Genomic DNA, 9,909 nt, shown 5'->3' with positions numbered 1-9,909 from the left:
CTCTATGTTCTGTGACTGGGACCGGCAAATTAAACTGACAAAAGACCAGATTAACAGGAGAAAAAGCATACAAATTTTATTTGATGTTAATATTTAAATTTTTTTTTTTTTTAATGTGCACAGGAGGCCTTAATAGATAAGAAGTGAAGACCCAAAGAAGCAGTTAGACTCAGGGACTTATATACCACTTAACAAAGGATGATAAATATGTAAAGAAGTGACAAGACAAAGGAAAAAGTGTTTGGGCTTCTAGGCATTATAAATTGTGAGGAGGTAATTATATGGGGGAAACTAATGATAGAGAAGGGTTATTTTCGTAAGGTTTATTTGTGCAGACTGATTACAGTGACAACTGTCTGTCTCTAGTGATAAGGGTTGTTCTCCCCCTGGTGTGGGAGAGGAGAGGGGGAACACCTTCACAAAGGGAAATTTATGTCCTGCGTCTAGACAGAAAGTGGGAAGGCAGAGGGCTTTTTCTGCATTTTGGCTTCTCAACTGCCTTCAGCTCAAAACAATTCTTATGCTATAGTGGCATGTTTGGGGGTGGCATATTCTGATTCCCTTCAGTATTCAAGTCTGGGGTGGTTCAGGGAGTGGTAGGGACATGCCCAAGTTTCCAGCTTGGAGCCTGGGTGAAAAGTGGTAGCATTCGCTGATGCAGACGGGAAAGGAATGGTTAGGAACAGGGAGAGGATAAGCTCAGGACAGGTGTAGTGCAAGAGACGGGAGCGAGAGATGGAATCGTGGAAGACAGTGCTTGGAGAGTGTGGTGCTGAAGGGGTACCAGGGGGAGCAGCTCAGAGTAACAGCGATGTCTAGAACATGGTCATGATATTAAAGAAGACAAAACTCCTTAGAAGGAATAGGCCCAGGATCTGAGGGCTGCAGGTCTTGGATGGGTTGTCCACAGGCACACGGACACATCGAGGTGTGAGGTTGCCCTTCCTGGCACGGCTGCTCGCCCCTCTGTCCCTACGCAACATATCAGCCGTCCCTCCCCACCTCTGTCAGCTGAACAACAAGTCAGCTGTGAACATTCCTCTTACATTACTCTTCAAGTTGCTGATAGAAATACTAAACAGGCCAGAACCGAATACTTACTTTGAACGTGCTTGGGGAGTTCCAAATATGCTTTTACAGTTATGAAGAATTTTGTTTTATATAGTTAGGAAGAAATTAATATTCTATATATTCAGCTAATACCTCACCTCCACTTATTTTCCCATGACAGCCTGATCATAAGGCATGGCAGAGAGAGAAGGGTAAGCTATTTATCTTGTGGCTTATTTCCTGGATTTTCTCATGTATTGGTAAGTCACATCTCCTGGAATCTACTGAGCTCGGGTCCCATAGATAATAAAAGGCTGTACTTCTCTCAATAAGATATATGCAAAATGCAAAAAGGCTCTTGGGCTTTCTAGCAGTGATGTGTTTTCTGTTGCACCTGAACCCGATAAACTCAAATTTCATATTCAAGTCGAGGATGGTAATGGGGATGGGAGGGGGGCAGGGAGGTAGCTTGAGGGGAGGCTGCTGGTGGTAAACAGGCTAGAATGAAGACAAATTGAGTCACATGAGCTGGATTCTCACTTAGGCCCTGCCCTTCTTAGCTCTGGGAAGTGAGCTGAACTCCGGTTTCCTCTCCACTAAGTGGGGATCACACTAGTTTGCTATGCTGGGCTTAGGTTAGCATGGGAATCAAGGTGAAACAATGGATTGGAAAACACTTCGTAAACTCTTAGCCATTAGAGATGTGCATTGTGTTTATTAGGAAGAACCACTGGACCTGCATTTCAAACATTCAGCAAGTCTTTGTTGCTGTTAACTCCTTGCCCATTGCTATGCATAATCCTTCCCCTCAGCAAGATGTTTTGAAACCCACGGGCTGCCTGAAGAACTGATTGATTCCGGTTGCAGAGAAAAGCTTCTCCGGCCAATCTAACCTAAACCAAGGCCATCTCTAGACCCATCTCAGCACCAGGTGGCAGGGGAAAAAATCTGAATGTGAAACATCTTAAAGAGTAATTTTAAATTTCTGGATGGCAGGGGGGTGCAGCCTGGAAAGAGGGATTACACTCTGTCAGAAGCACTCTCAGATCCTCATTAGACAACACTCCCGCCAAGGCCTGTCGTTCTTACTCACATTTTTCATTCTTATGTGGATAATTTTCAGATGCTTCTCTCCACTCATAACCGAAACAGCCTAGCAGCTCAGCTTCACAGGTGCATTAGAGGAAATGCCGTGAATACTTAACTTTTTTTTCCAATGACACTTAATTTCCAGATCATGACTGCCTCTGCCCTGAAGCTATGTATGTGTTGTGTCAGACTCAGGACGGTAGCAATCGATGAGATAAAGATCTTCAAGCCTTCACCTCCCACTCTCCCCCAGCTCCTGGGCAGAGCTTGCTAAGCCAGGAGGGCTGCCTGCTCTCAGAAGCTGGAGTCCCTGGGTGGGCAGTTGGTGCCATACCATGGCCCACTCCCTCCCTTCTCTCCCCATAATAACCACTGCTCCACAAGTTTAAGTCCCCAGGCAGGTAAGTGGCTCATAAATTGTTCAGTAGAGGGTAGCTGTTAAGATTACTAATAGCATGCTATGTGCTGTGGCGTATTCAAGGGAAATATGACCCAACTCGCCTTAGAGGCAGTTAAGATCCATCCATCCATCCGGATGAATAGTGTTTCTTAGGTTCTAATATAGAACCTTAAATCTGACAAGACCTCAGGAAAACAAAGATCAAGTCCTCTGTCTTTCAGCAGGAAAAATATCTTTAGTTTGCATATTAAGCCCTTGAGGCTTGGACGGGTTATAATTTTCTCAAGGTCACATGCTTGGCTGGGGCAAGAACCAGGTCTTCCCCTGGCCTTTCAGTTCTCCTTAAGACAACATTCATGTGCTTTCTTCAGAAAGTAGCCTTTGCCTTCTAAAAGTGTCGAGTACAGCGCTGTGAAAATTGATAATTCGATTGTTTGTACTCCCTTAAGGTATTTGGGTCATCTCAGACTGAGGCTAATTAAAACCCCAGAGCTGTGTCTCCAAACCAGCGGCAAAGAGGCTGAAGTAGACACCATCTATCCCGAGAAGGACAGATGTACCCTTAAGAGGGAGGGAAGAAAATGTAATAAACAATGTAACAGCTACGTGACAACAAAGGAAAGATCTTGAACGTATTAACAGCATTTTCTTTAAAAAAAAAGAATGTGGCAAGGTGGGAAAAGGAAAAAGCAGGATGTGGTCTCAAAGAATGTAACTATAGAGACATGCTGATTAAGACATGTGGGTAGTTGCATGAAATCAGTGTAAAAGAAATACCTGATCGGGGCTTCCCTGGAGGCGCAGTGGTTAAGAACCCACCTGCCAATGCAGGGGACACGGTTTCGAGCCCTGGTCTGGGAAGATCCCACATGCCATGGAGCAACTAAGCCTATGCACACACAACTACTGAAGCCCACGGGCCTAGAGGCCGTGCTCTGCAACAAGAGAAGTCACCGCAATGAGAAGCCCAGGCATCTCAAGGAAGAGTAGTCCCCACTCGCCGCAACTAGAGAAAGCCCGCGCACAGCGACGAAAGACCCAATGCAGCCAAAAATGAAAGGAAGGAAAGGAAGGAAGACCTGATCAGGTTAGACTCTGCCACTACAAGAAATTAGAGAAGATGAAGATCCTTCCTTCCTTCCTTTTGGTCTCTCTGGCTCTCAGGAAGGCACTGTCTCTCTCTCTCTCTCTCTCTCGCTCTCGCTCTCGCTCTCGCTCTCTCACACACACACACACACATACACACACAACGGGGTAAATATTGTGAATGCAGCACAAACTACCACATCAAAGCTCATAAACATCCTATTTCAAGTTTTTCTGCAACTCCAGTACTTGAGATGGTTTATTTGAAGAGCTTTCAAATGCTACAGGCTACAAAAGCCTCTGGGTCTACTTCTTGCCTTTAAACTCAGTTGAAAAGTACCTTTCTTCTTCCCCTGTCCCTCTGAGATGGAAGTCTGTGATATCATCAGTAGTTCTAAGACGGTGACAGTGGAGTGCTCTTCAGCTGACCAGTGACTTAAATCCACCAACTGGACTCCTGGTGGTGAAAACACCGCCTCAGGGATCAGCCTTTGTGGTGGCTCAGAAAAATTCAGATCAGTGTTGGCCATACTGCCCTTGACCCTCTAATGGCATAATTCTTCCCACACTCTTTTCAGATCCATCTTTTTGTTTTCTTTTAATTAGTAGACATTTTTTCTAAAACAGTTTTAGGTTTATAGAAAAATTGAGCAGAAAGTACAGGGTTCCCATATACCACCTCCCCCTCTCTCAGTTCCCCTATTATTAACATCTTGCATTAGTGTATGTTGGTTACAGTTGATGAGCAAATATTGATATGTTATTATTAACTACAGTCTATAGTTTACATTAGGGTTCACTCTTTGTGTTGTACATCCTGTGGGTTTCAACAAATGTATAATGTCATGTATCCACTGTTTCAGTATCACGCAGAGTAGATTCACTGCCCTAAAAATCCCCTAATCTCTACCTAGTCATCACTTTCTCCCCCACCAACCCCTGCCAACCGCTGATCTTTTTATTATCTCCAGAATATTGCCTTTTCCAGAATGTTACATAGTTGGAATCATACAGTACGCGTGCATTTCAGCCTGGCTTCTCTCACCTAGCAATATACATTTAAGGTTCCTCCATTTCACTTCACGGCTTGATAGCGCAGTTCTTTTTTTTTTTTTTTTTTTTATTTATTTTTTATTTTTTATTTTTGGCTGTGTTGGGTCTTCGTTTCTGTGCGAGGGCTTTCTCTAGTTGTGGCAAGCGGGGGCCACTCTTCATCACAGTGTGCAGGCCTCTCACTATCGTGACCTCTCTTGTTGCGGAGCACAGGCTCCAGATGCGCAGGCTCAGTAGTTGTGGCTCATGGGCCCAGTTGCTCCGCAGCATGTGGGATCTTCCCAGACCAGGGCTCGAACCCGTGTCCCCTGCATTAGCAGGCAGATTCTCAACCACTGCGCCACCAGGGAAGCCCCAATAGCGCAGTTCTTTTTAGCGCTGAATAATATTCTATTATCTGGATGTCTCACAGTTTATGTATTCACCTACAGAAAAACATCTTGGTTGCTTCTGAATTTTGGCAATTATGAATAAAGCTGCTGTAAACATCCTTGGGCAGGTCTTTGTGTGAACATAATTTTTTAACTCCTTTGGGTAAATACCAAGGAGCATAACTGCTGGATCATGGGGTACGAGTGTGTTTAGCTTTGGAAGAAACTGCCAAGTTGTTTTCCAAAGTGGCTCTACCATTTTGCATTCCCACCAGCAATGAGTGAGAGTTCCTGCACATCCTTGCCAGCATTTGGTATTGTCAGTGTTTTGGATTTTAACGATTCTTTTAGATGTGTAGTGGTATCTTGTTGTTTTAATATGCAACTCCCTAATGATATTTTCATATGCTCATTTGCCATCTGTACATCTTCATTGGGGAAGTGTCTGCTCAAATCTTTTACCCACTTTTCAATTGGTTGTTTGTTTCCTTATTGCTGAGTTTTAAGAGTTCTTTATATACTTGGGGGTTTTTTTGTTTTTTTCTAAATTAACACTTTTGCTCTTTTTTTTTTTAAATATTTATTTATTATCTTTTTATTTATTTTGGCTGCACCAGGTCTTAGTTGCGGCATGCATGCCAGATCTAGTTCCCCGACCAGGGATCAAACCTGGGCCCCCTGCATTGGGAGCACGGAGTCTTACCCACTGGAGCACCAGGTAAGTCCTAAGAGTTCTTTATATATTTTGGATACCAGTCCTTTATCAGATGCATCTTTTGCAAATATTTTCTCCAAGCCTGTAAATATTTTCTCCCAGCCTGTGGCTTGTCTTTTCATTCTCCTAAAGATCCATCTATTTTTCTAAATCAATGTGTTCTCTATCCTTACCTTCCCTGTTTCCTTGGCAAAGTCTTCTCTGTTTGTCTGAAAACTGGAGAAAAGTACAGTTCTATATCAAAACTCCCAAGGTCCTATGAAGGAAGTCAAACAAACCCAAGAGTCCTGAAACAACCTGACAATCTGAGTCCTACGGAGAATCAACTCCTAACAGCTACAGAACTGAGCCCAGGAAATAAAACCTGCTCCTGCCTCCGTAGAGCCTAGGATGGAGCATTGTAAAAGAATCTGGATGCGGTTTGCAGATTTTTAACTGCCCGAGAGAGAAAGAGAGAGAGAGAACACTCCAATGAGCACACGACTAGCTGGCCCTCATCAGCCCGTGAACACTGAGTGCAAAAAGAATGAATAAATCAAATCTAAGAGAGTTAAAAATGGATACGGTTACATCTTAATGATAAGTTCATTTTTTTCCACATTGGCTCAGCTCTGGACTCTATCAAATAAATTGATGGTATTATCTAACACAGCCCAGACCACTGGAAGGGGTTCCATGGGCAGGATCACACGTGCACATAAGTGCGAGGGTTCAGAAAGACCAAGAAAGTAATCTAAATAACAGAGGTCCAAGAAGTGGTGATTCCAAAGAGAAGCCTGAAATATCTTCTCTAAAACTTTACAGTCTCACATTTGCCCTGATTACCCTGTGGAAACAGGATGAACTCGTTGGGTAGGTTTTACCCATTTGTTGGTTTTTTTTACTGTTGCCAAACATAAGTCCCAGGAATTGTGTTTTGATCACTTACTCTCTTGCCTTTTCCAGGCTCTCTCGATTAGGCACCATGGAATGGGAAAAAATAACCCCTTTTACAGTTTAAGAAGCGGCACCTATAAAATCAGCTGTAATGGAGCCAGTCTCACTGGGCCATGGGCTGGGCAAGAAAGGCCAAGAAAATTCACCTAAAAGGTGAACTGTCCCCCACCAGTGTAATTCAAAATAAAAGTAAACTACAAAATAAATGTCGGAGAGTTAAAATTTTTCTATTTCTTATGATGACTACATCAACACTTTTTAATTTGTACATCAAATAATATATACTTTCCAAAATCTCTCTCTTTCTCTCTCTGCTGCGGCTGCTGGTGTCCTCAACACAGGCTGTGTAGCTGACTTGAATGATCCCACATGACAGGGTCCAGCTACGTCCTGGGTTCCATTGGACAACTACCCCAAACCCAAGAATGGTCCAGCCCAGTCCTGGGATCATCAAAAAGTCCTGAAGAGGGCTTCCCTGGTGGCGCAGTGGTTGAGAATCTGCCTGCCAATGCAGGGGACACGGGTTCGAGCCCTGGTCTGGGAAGATCCCACATGCTGCGGAGCAACTGGGCCCGTGAGCCACAATTACTGAGCCTGCGCGTCTGGAGCCTGTGCTCCGCAACAAGAGAGGCCGCGATAGTGAGAGGCCCGCGCACCGCGATGAAGAGTGGCCCTCGCTTGCCACAATTGGAGGAAGCCCTCGCACAGAAACGAAGACCCAACACAGCCATAAATAAATTAAAAAAAAAAAAAAAAAAAAAAAAGTCCTGAAGAAAATCACTTATTGACAGACATCATTAATTCTTAGCTATTTTTTATGGTTTGCCCTACCTTTTCTATCACAAACTAAATCAACCTACTGTGGTGACATGGTGTTTAATTTGATGGTGGCTGAGGAAGGAAGGGTATTTCAAACCCCCGTAGGGTTTTCTTTGCCTGTTACTAAACATTTCTTCCAGGTAGCTGACAATAAAACATTTATATCTATGTATTAATAAATACTACTGAATTGTCACGTGTTCTGACTTCTTTGCCATTTGACCAGTAGAATGTGAAATTTTACATAATGGTTTTTTGTTTGTCTGTTTGTTTTCCGGCTGCCCTGCGCAGCTTGCGGGATCTCAGTTCCCCAACCAGGGACTGAACACGGGCTATAGCAATGAAAGCCCGGCATCCTAACCAGAAGGCCACCAGGGAACTCCCAGTAAAACGTGAAATTTTAAAAAGATCAACTTTTGGACACTTTCAGGATTGGGAAATACTAATTTTCTATTCAACCTTGAGATTTCTTTTTTCTGGCAAGATTTAACCTTCAAATTGCTTTTCCAGTTAATCTGACTGCTTTCTTCTCCTTCCTTCTCTTACCCTGTTCACAGTTCTCACAGTGAGGGCTGACAATCTCTTATCTTGGGAGCCATGAGCCATTCACACTCCAGGCCTCTCAGCCATCCCAGGGGGGGGATCGATGCATGGCTCTCTCTTCCTTCAGAGAATTTGAAGGTAAAATACAATCCATATTAGCACCGGAGAGGTGGGTATTTCTCTCCCTGGAGATCCTTTCAGAAATAATTCTCTTGCCTAACAAACAGGTTGGCTCAGGCACTGCCCTGCCTAAATTCTGAGCAAGACAAGTTAGGAGACTTCTTTCTGCCTGATGGATCTTTTACTGACAATTAGGGACAATTCTGATTAAATTCAGAATGCAAGGTGACTCCCCCATCGCAGATGGCCAACTGCACGTCACTCACCTCAAGGAAAAACCCTTCAGCTTATTCTTCCCAAGGTTAGAGAATATATCCATGACTACCACTAGCATCGCTGAAGAAGGGATCAATTGTACCCAAAACTATAGGGCAATGATATTGCTTACATGCGGAATCTAAATAAAGGGTACAGAACTTCCCTGGTGGTACAGTGGTTAAGGCTCCATGGTTCCAGTGTAGGGGGTACAGGTTTGATCCCTGGTCGGGGAAGTTCCTCATGCTACACGGTGTGGCCAAAAAGAAAAATAAAAAGGGTACAAATGAACATACCTACAAAACGGAAAGAGAGTTACAGATGTAGACAACAAACTTATGGTGACCAGGGGATGAGGGGGAGGATAAATTGGGAGATTGGGATTGACATATACACACTACTATATATAAAATAGATAACTAATAAGGACCTATTATATAGCACAGGGAGCTCTACTCAGTACTCTGTAATGTCTATATGGGAAAAGAATCTAAAAAAGAGTGGATATATGTATATGTATAACTGATTCACTTTGCGATACACCTGAAATTAACACAACATTGTAAATCAACTATACTCCAATAAAAAAAATAAATAAATAAAACTATAGGGCAAAATAATCAGACTCAGCATAAGATGAATCTAATTCTCACTTTTATCAACGTGCTTACTAAAATTCTGATTGTTGCGACAAAGTAATTACGTAGTGAAGGAGCTACTTATTCCAGCTGACATTCTAATAAAGCAGCAGCAGGGAGCTAATCCCCAACGTTATTGGGTAAAGAATTTCAAATTGAAGCAAAATTATAAATAAATGTCTCACTGCTCTTACATAGTTTGGATATACTAAAATTAATGGCTAGGATCTGGTGGTGCAATTAATTTTGATATAAGGCCCAGCGTAGGGCACGGTAAACAGTACAGACTGGTACTCTAGGACTTAGAGCCTGAGGCTAGACCAGAGTGCCCAGACATATCTCTTAGCTAACTTCCCCCAAATCTTCTGGAATATAGCTGAATGATGCAAAAGTGTCCACTGCACCTGTGCTTAGAGGTTAAAGGGGTTCTTCTTCAAGCTGAGGAATTTAAAGGAGTGCTAAATGCATGCAAATTCCACCCTAAATACTGGGAGTAGCTAATCACTGCAGCAAAGGTGAGGATTTGGGCGTTCATTCAAAGGAAAGCTTACGGTTTCTAGAACAGAGATAATGTTACAAAACCACCACAGACCCCACCACAAGCTCAAAATGTAATTTTGTATAAAATGTAATTTATGCATAAAATGTTGACTTTTCATATGTATTTGTGTTTTCACAAGGATTCGGGAGCTGTTCAAGTACAGCTCTGAGATTGTTTTCAACAGCATTTTTTGCTGTCCCCTTGTACCACATCAAAGCAACTGAAACTCTATATTTAATTTTAAGAAAGCATTCTAAAATGTCGAAGTTCTTAAGCCCCAAAGGAGAACGAGG

General features: G+C 42.9%; 1 long non-coding RNA gene across 2 annotated transcripts; it reads left to right on the top strand.

Annotated features, from left to right (window-relative positions):
- The first annotated feature begins 1,218 nt into the window (after window positions 1–1,218).
- Window positions 1,219–7,642, top strand: LOC132376335 (uncharacterized). Of its 2 annotated transcripts, XR_009506273.1 has the most exons (5): window positions 1,219–1,262; window positions 2,285–2,540; window positions 5,667–5,767; window positions 6,710–6,853; window positions 7,042–7,642. It is a non-coding gene; the product is annotated as an uncharacterized LOC132376335 (long non-coding RNA). The 2 variants fall into 2 exon arrangements; XR_009506274.1 differs by lacking the exon at window positions 6,710–6,853.
- The last annotated feature ends 2,267 nt before the right edge of the window (window positions 7,643–9,909 follow it).

The sequence above is a fragment of the Balaenoptera ricei genome, chromosome 12, assembly GCF_028023285.1.
Source record: "Balaenoptera ricei isolate mBalRic1 chromosome 12, mBalRic1.hap2, whole genome shotgun sequence".
NCBI lineage: Eukaryota > Metazoa > Chordata > Mammalia > Artiodactyla > Balaenopteridae > Balaenoptera > Balaenoptera ricei.
The sequence above is the reverse complement of the archived record's forward strand: the minus strand, read 5'-3'. Positions and strand labels throughout refer to the sequence as shown.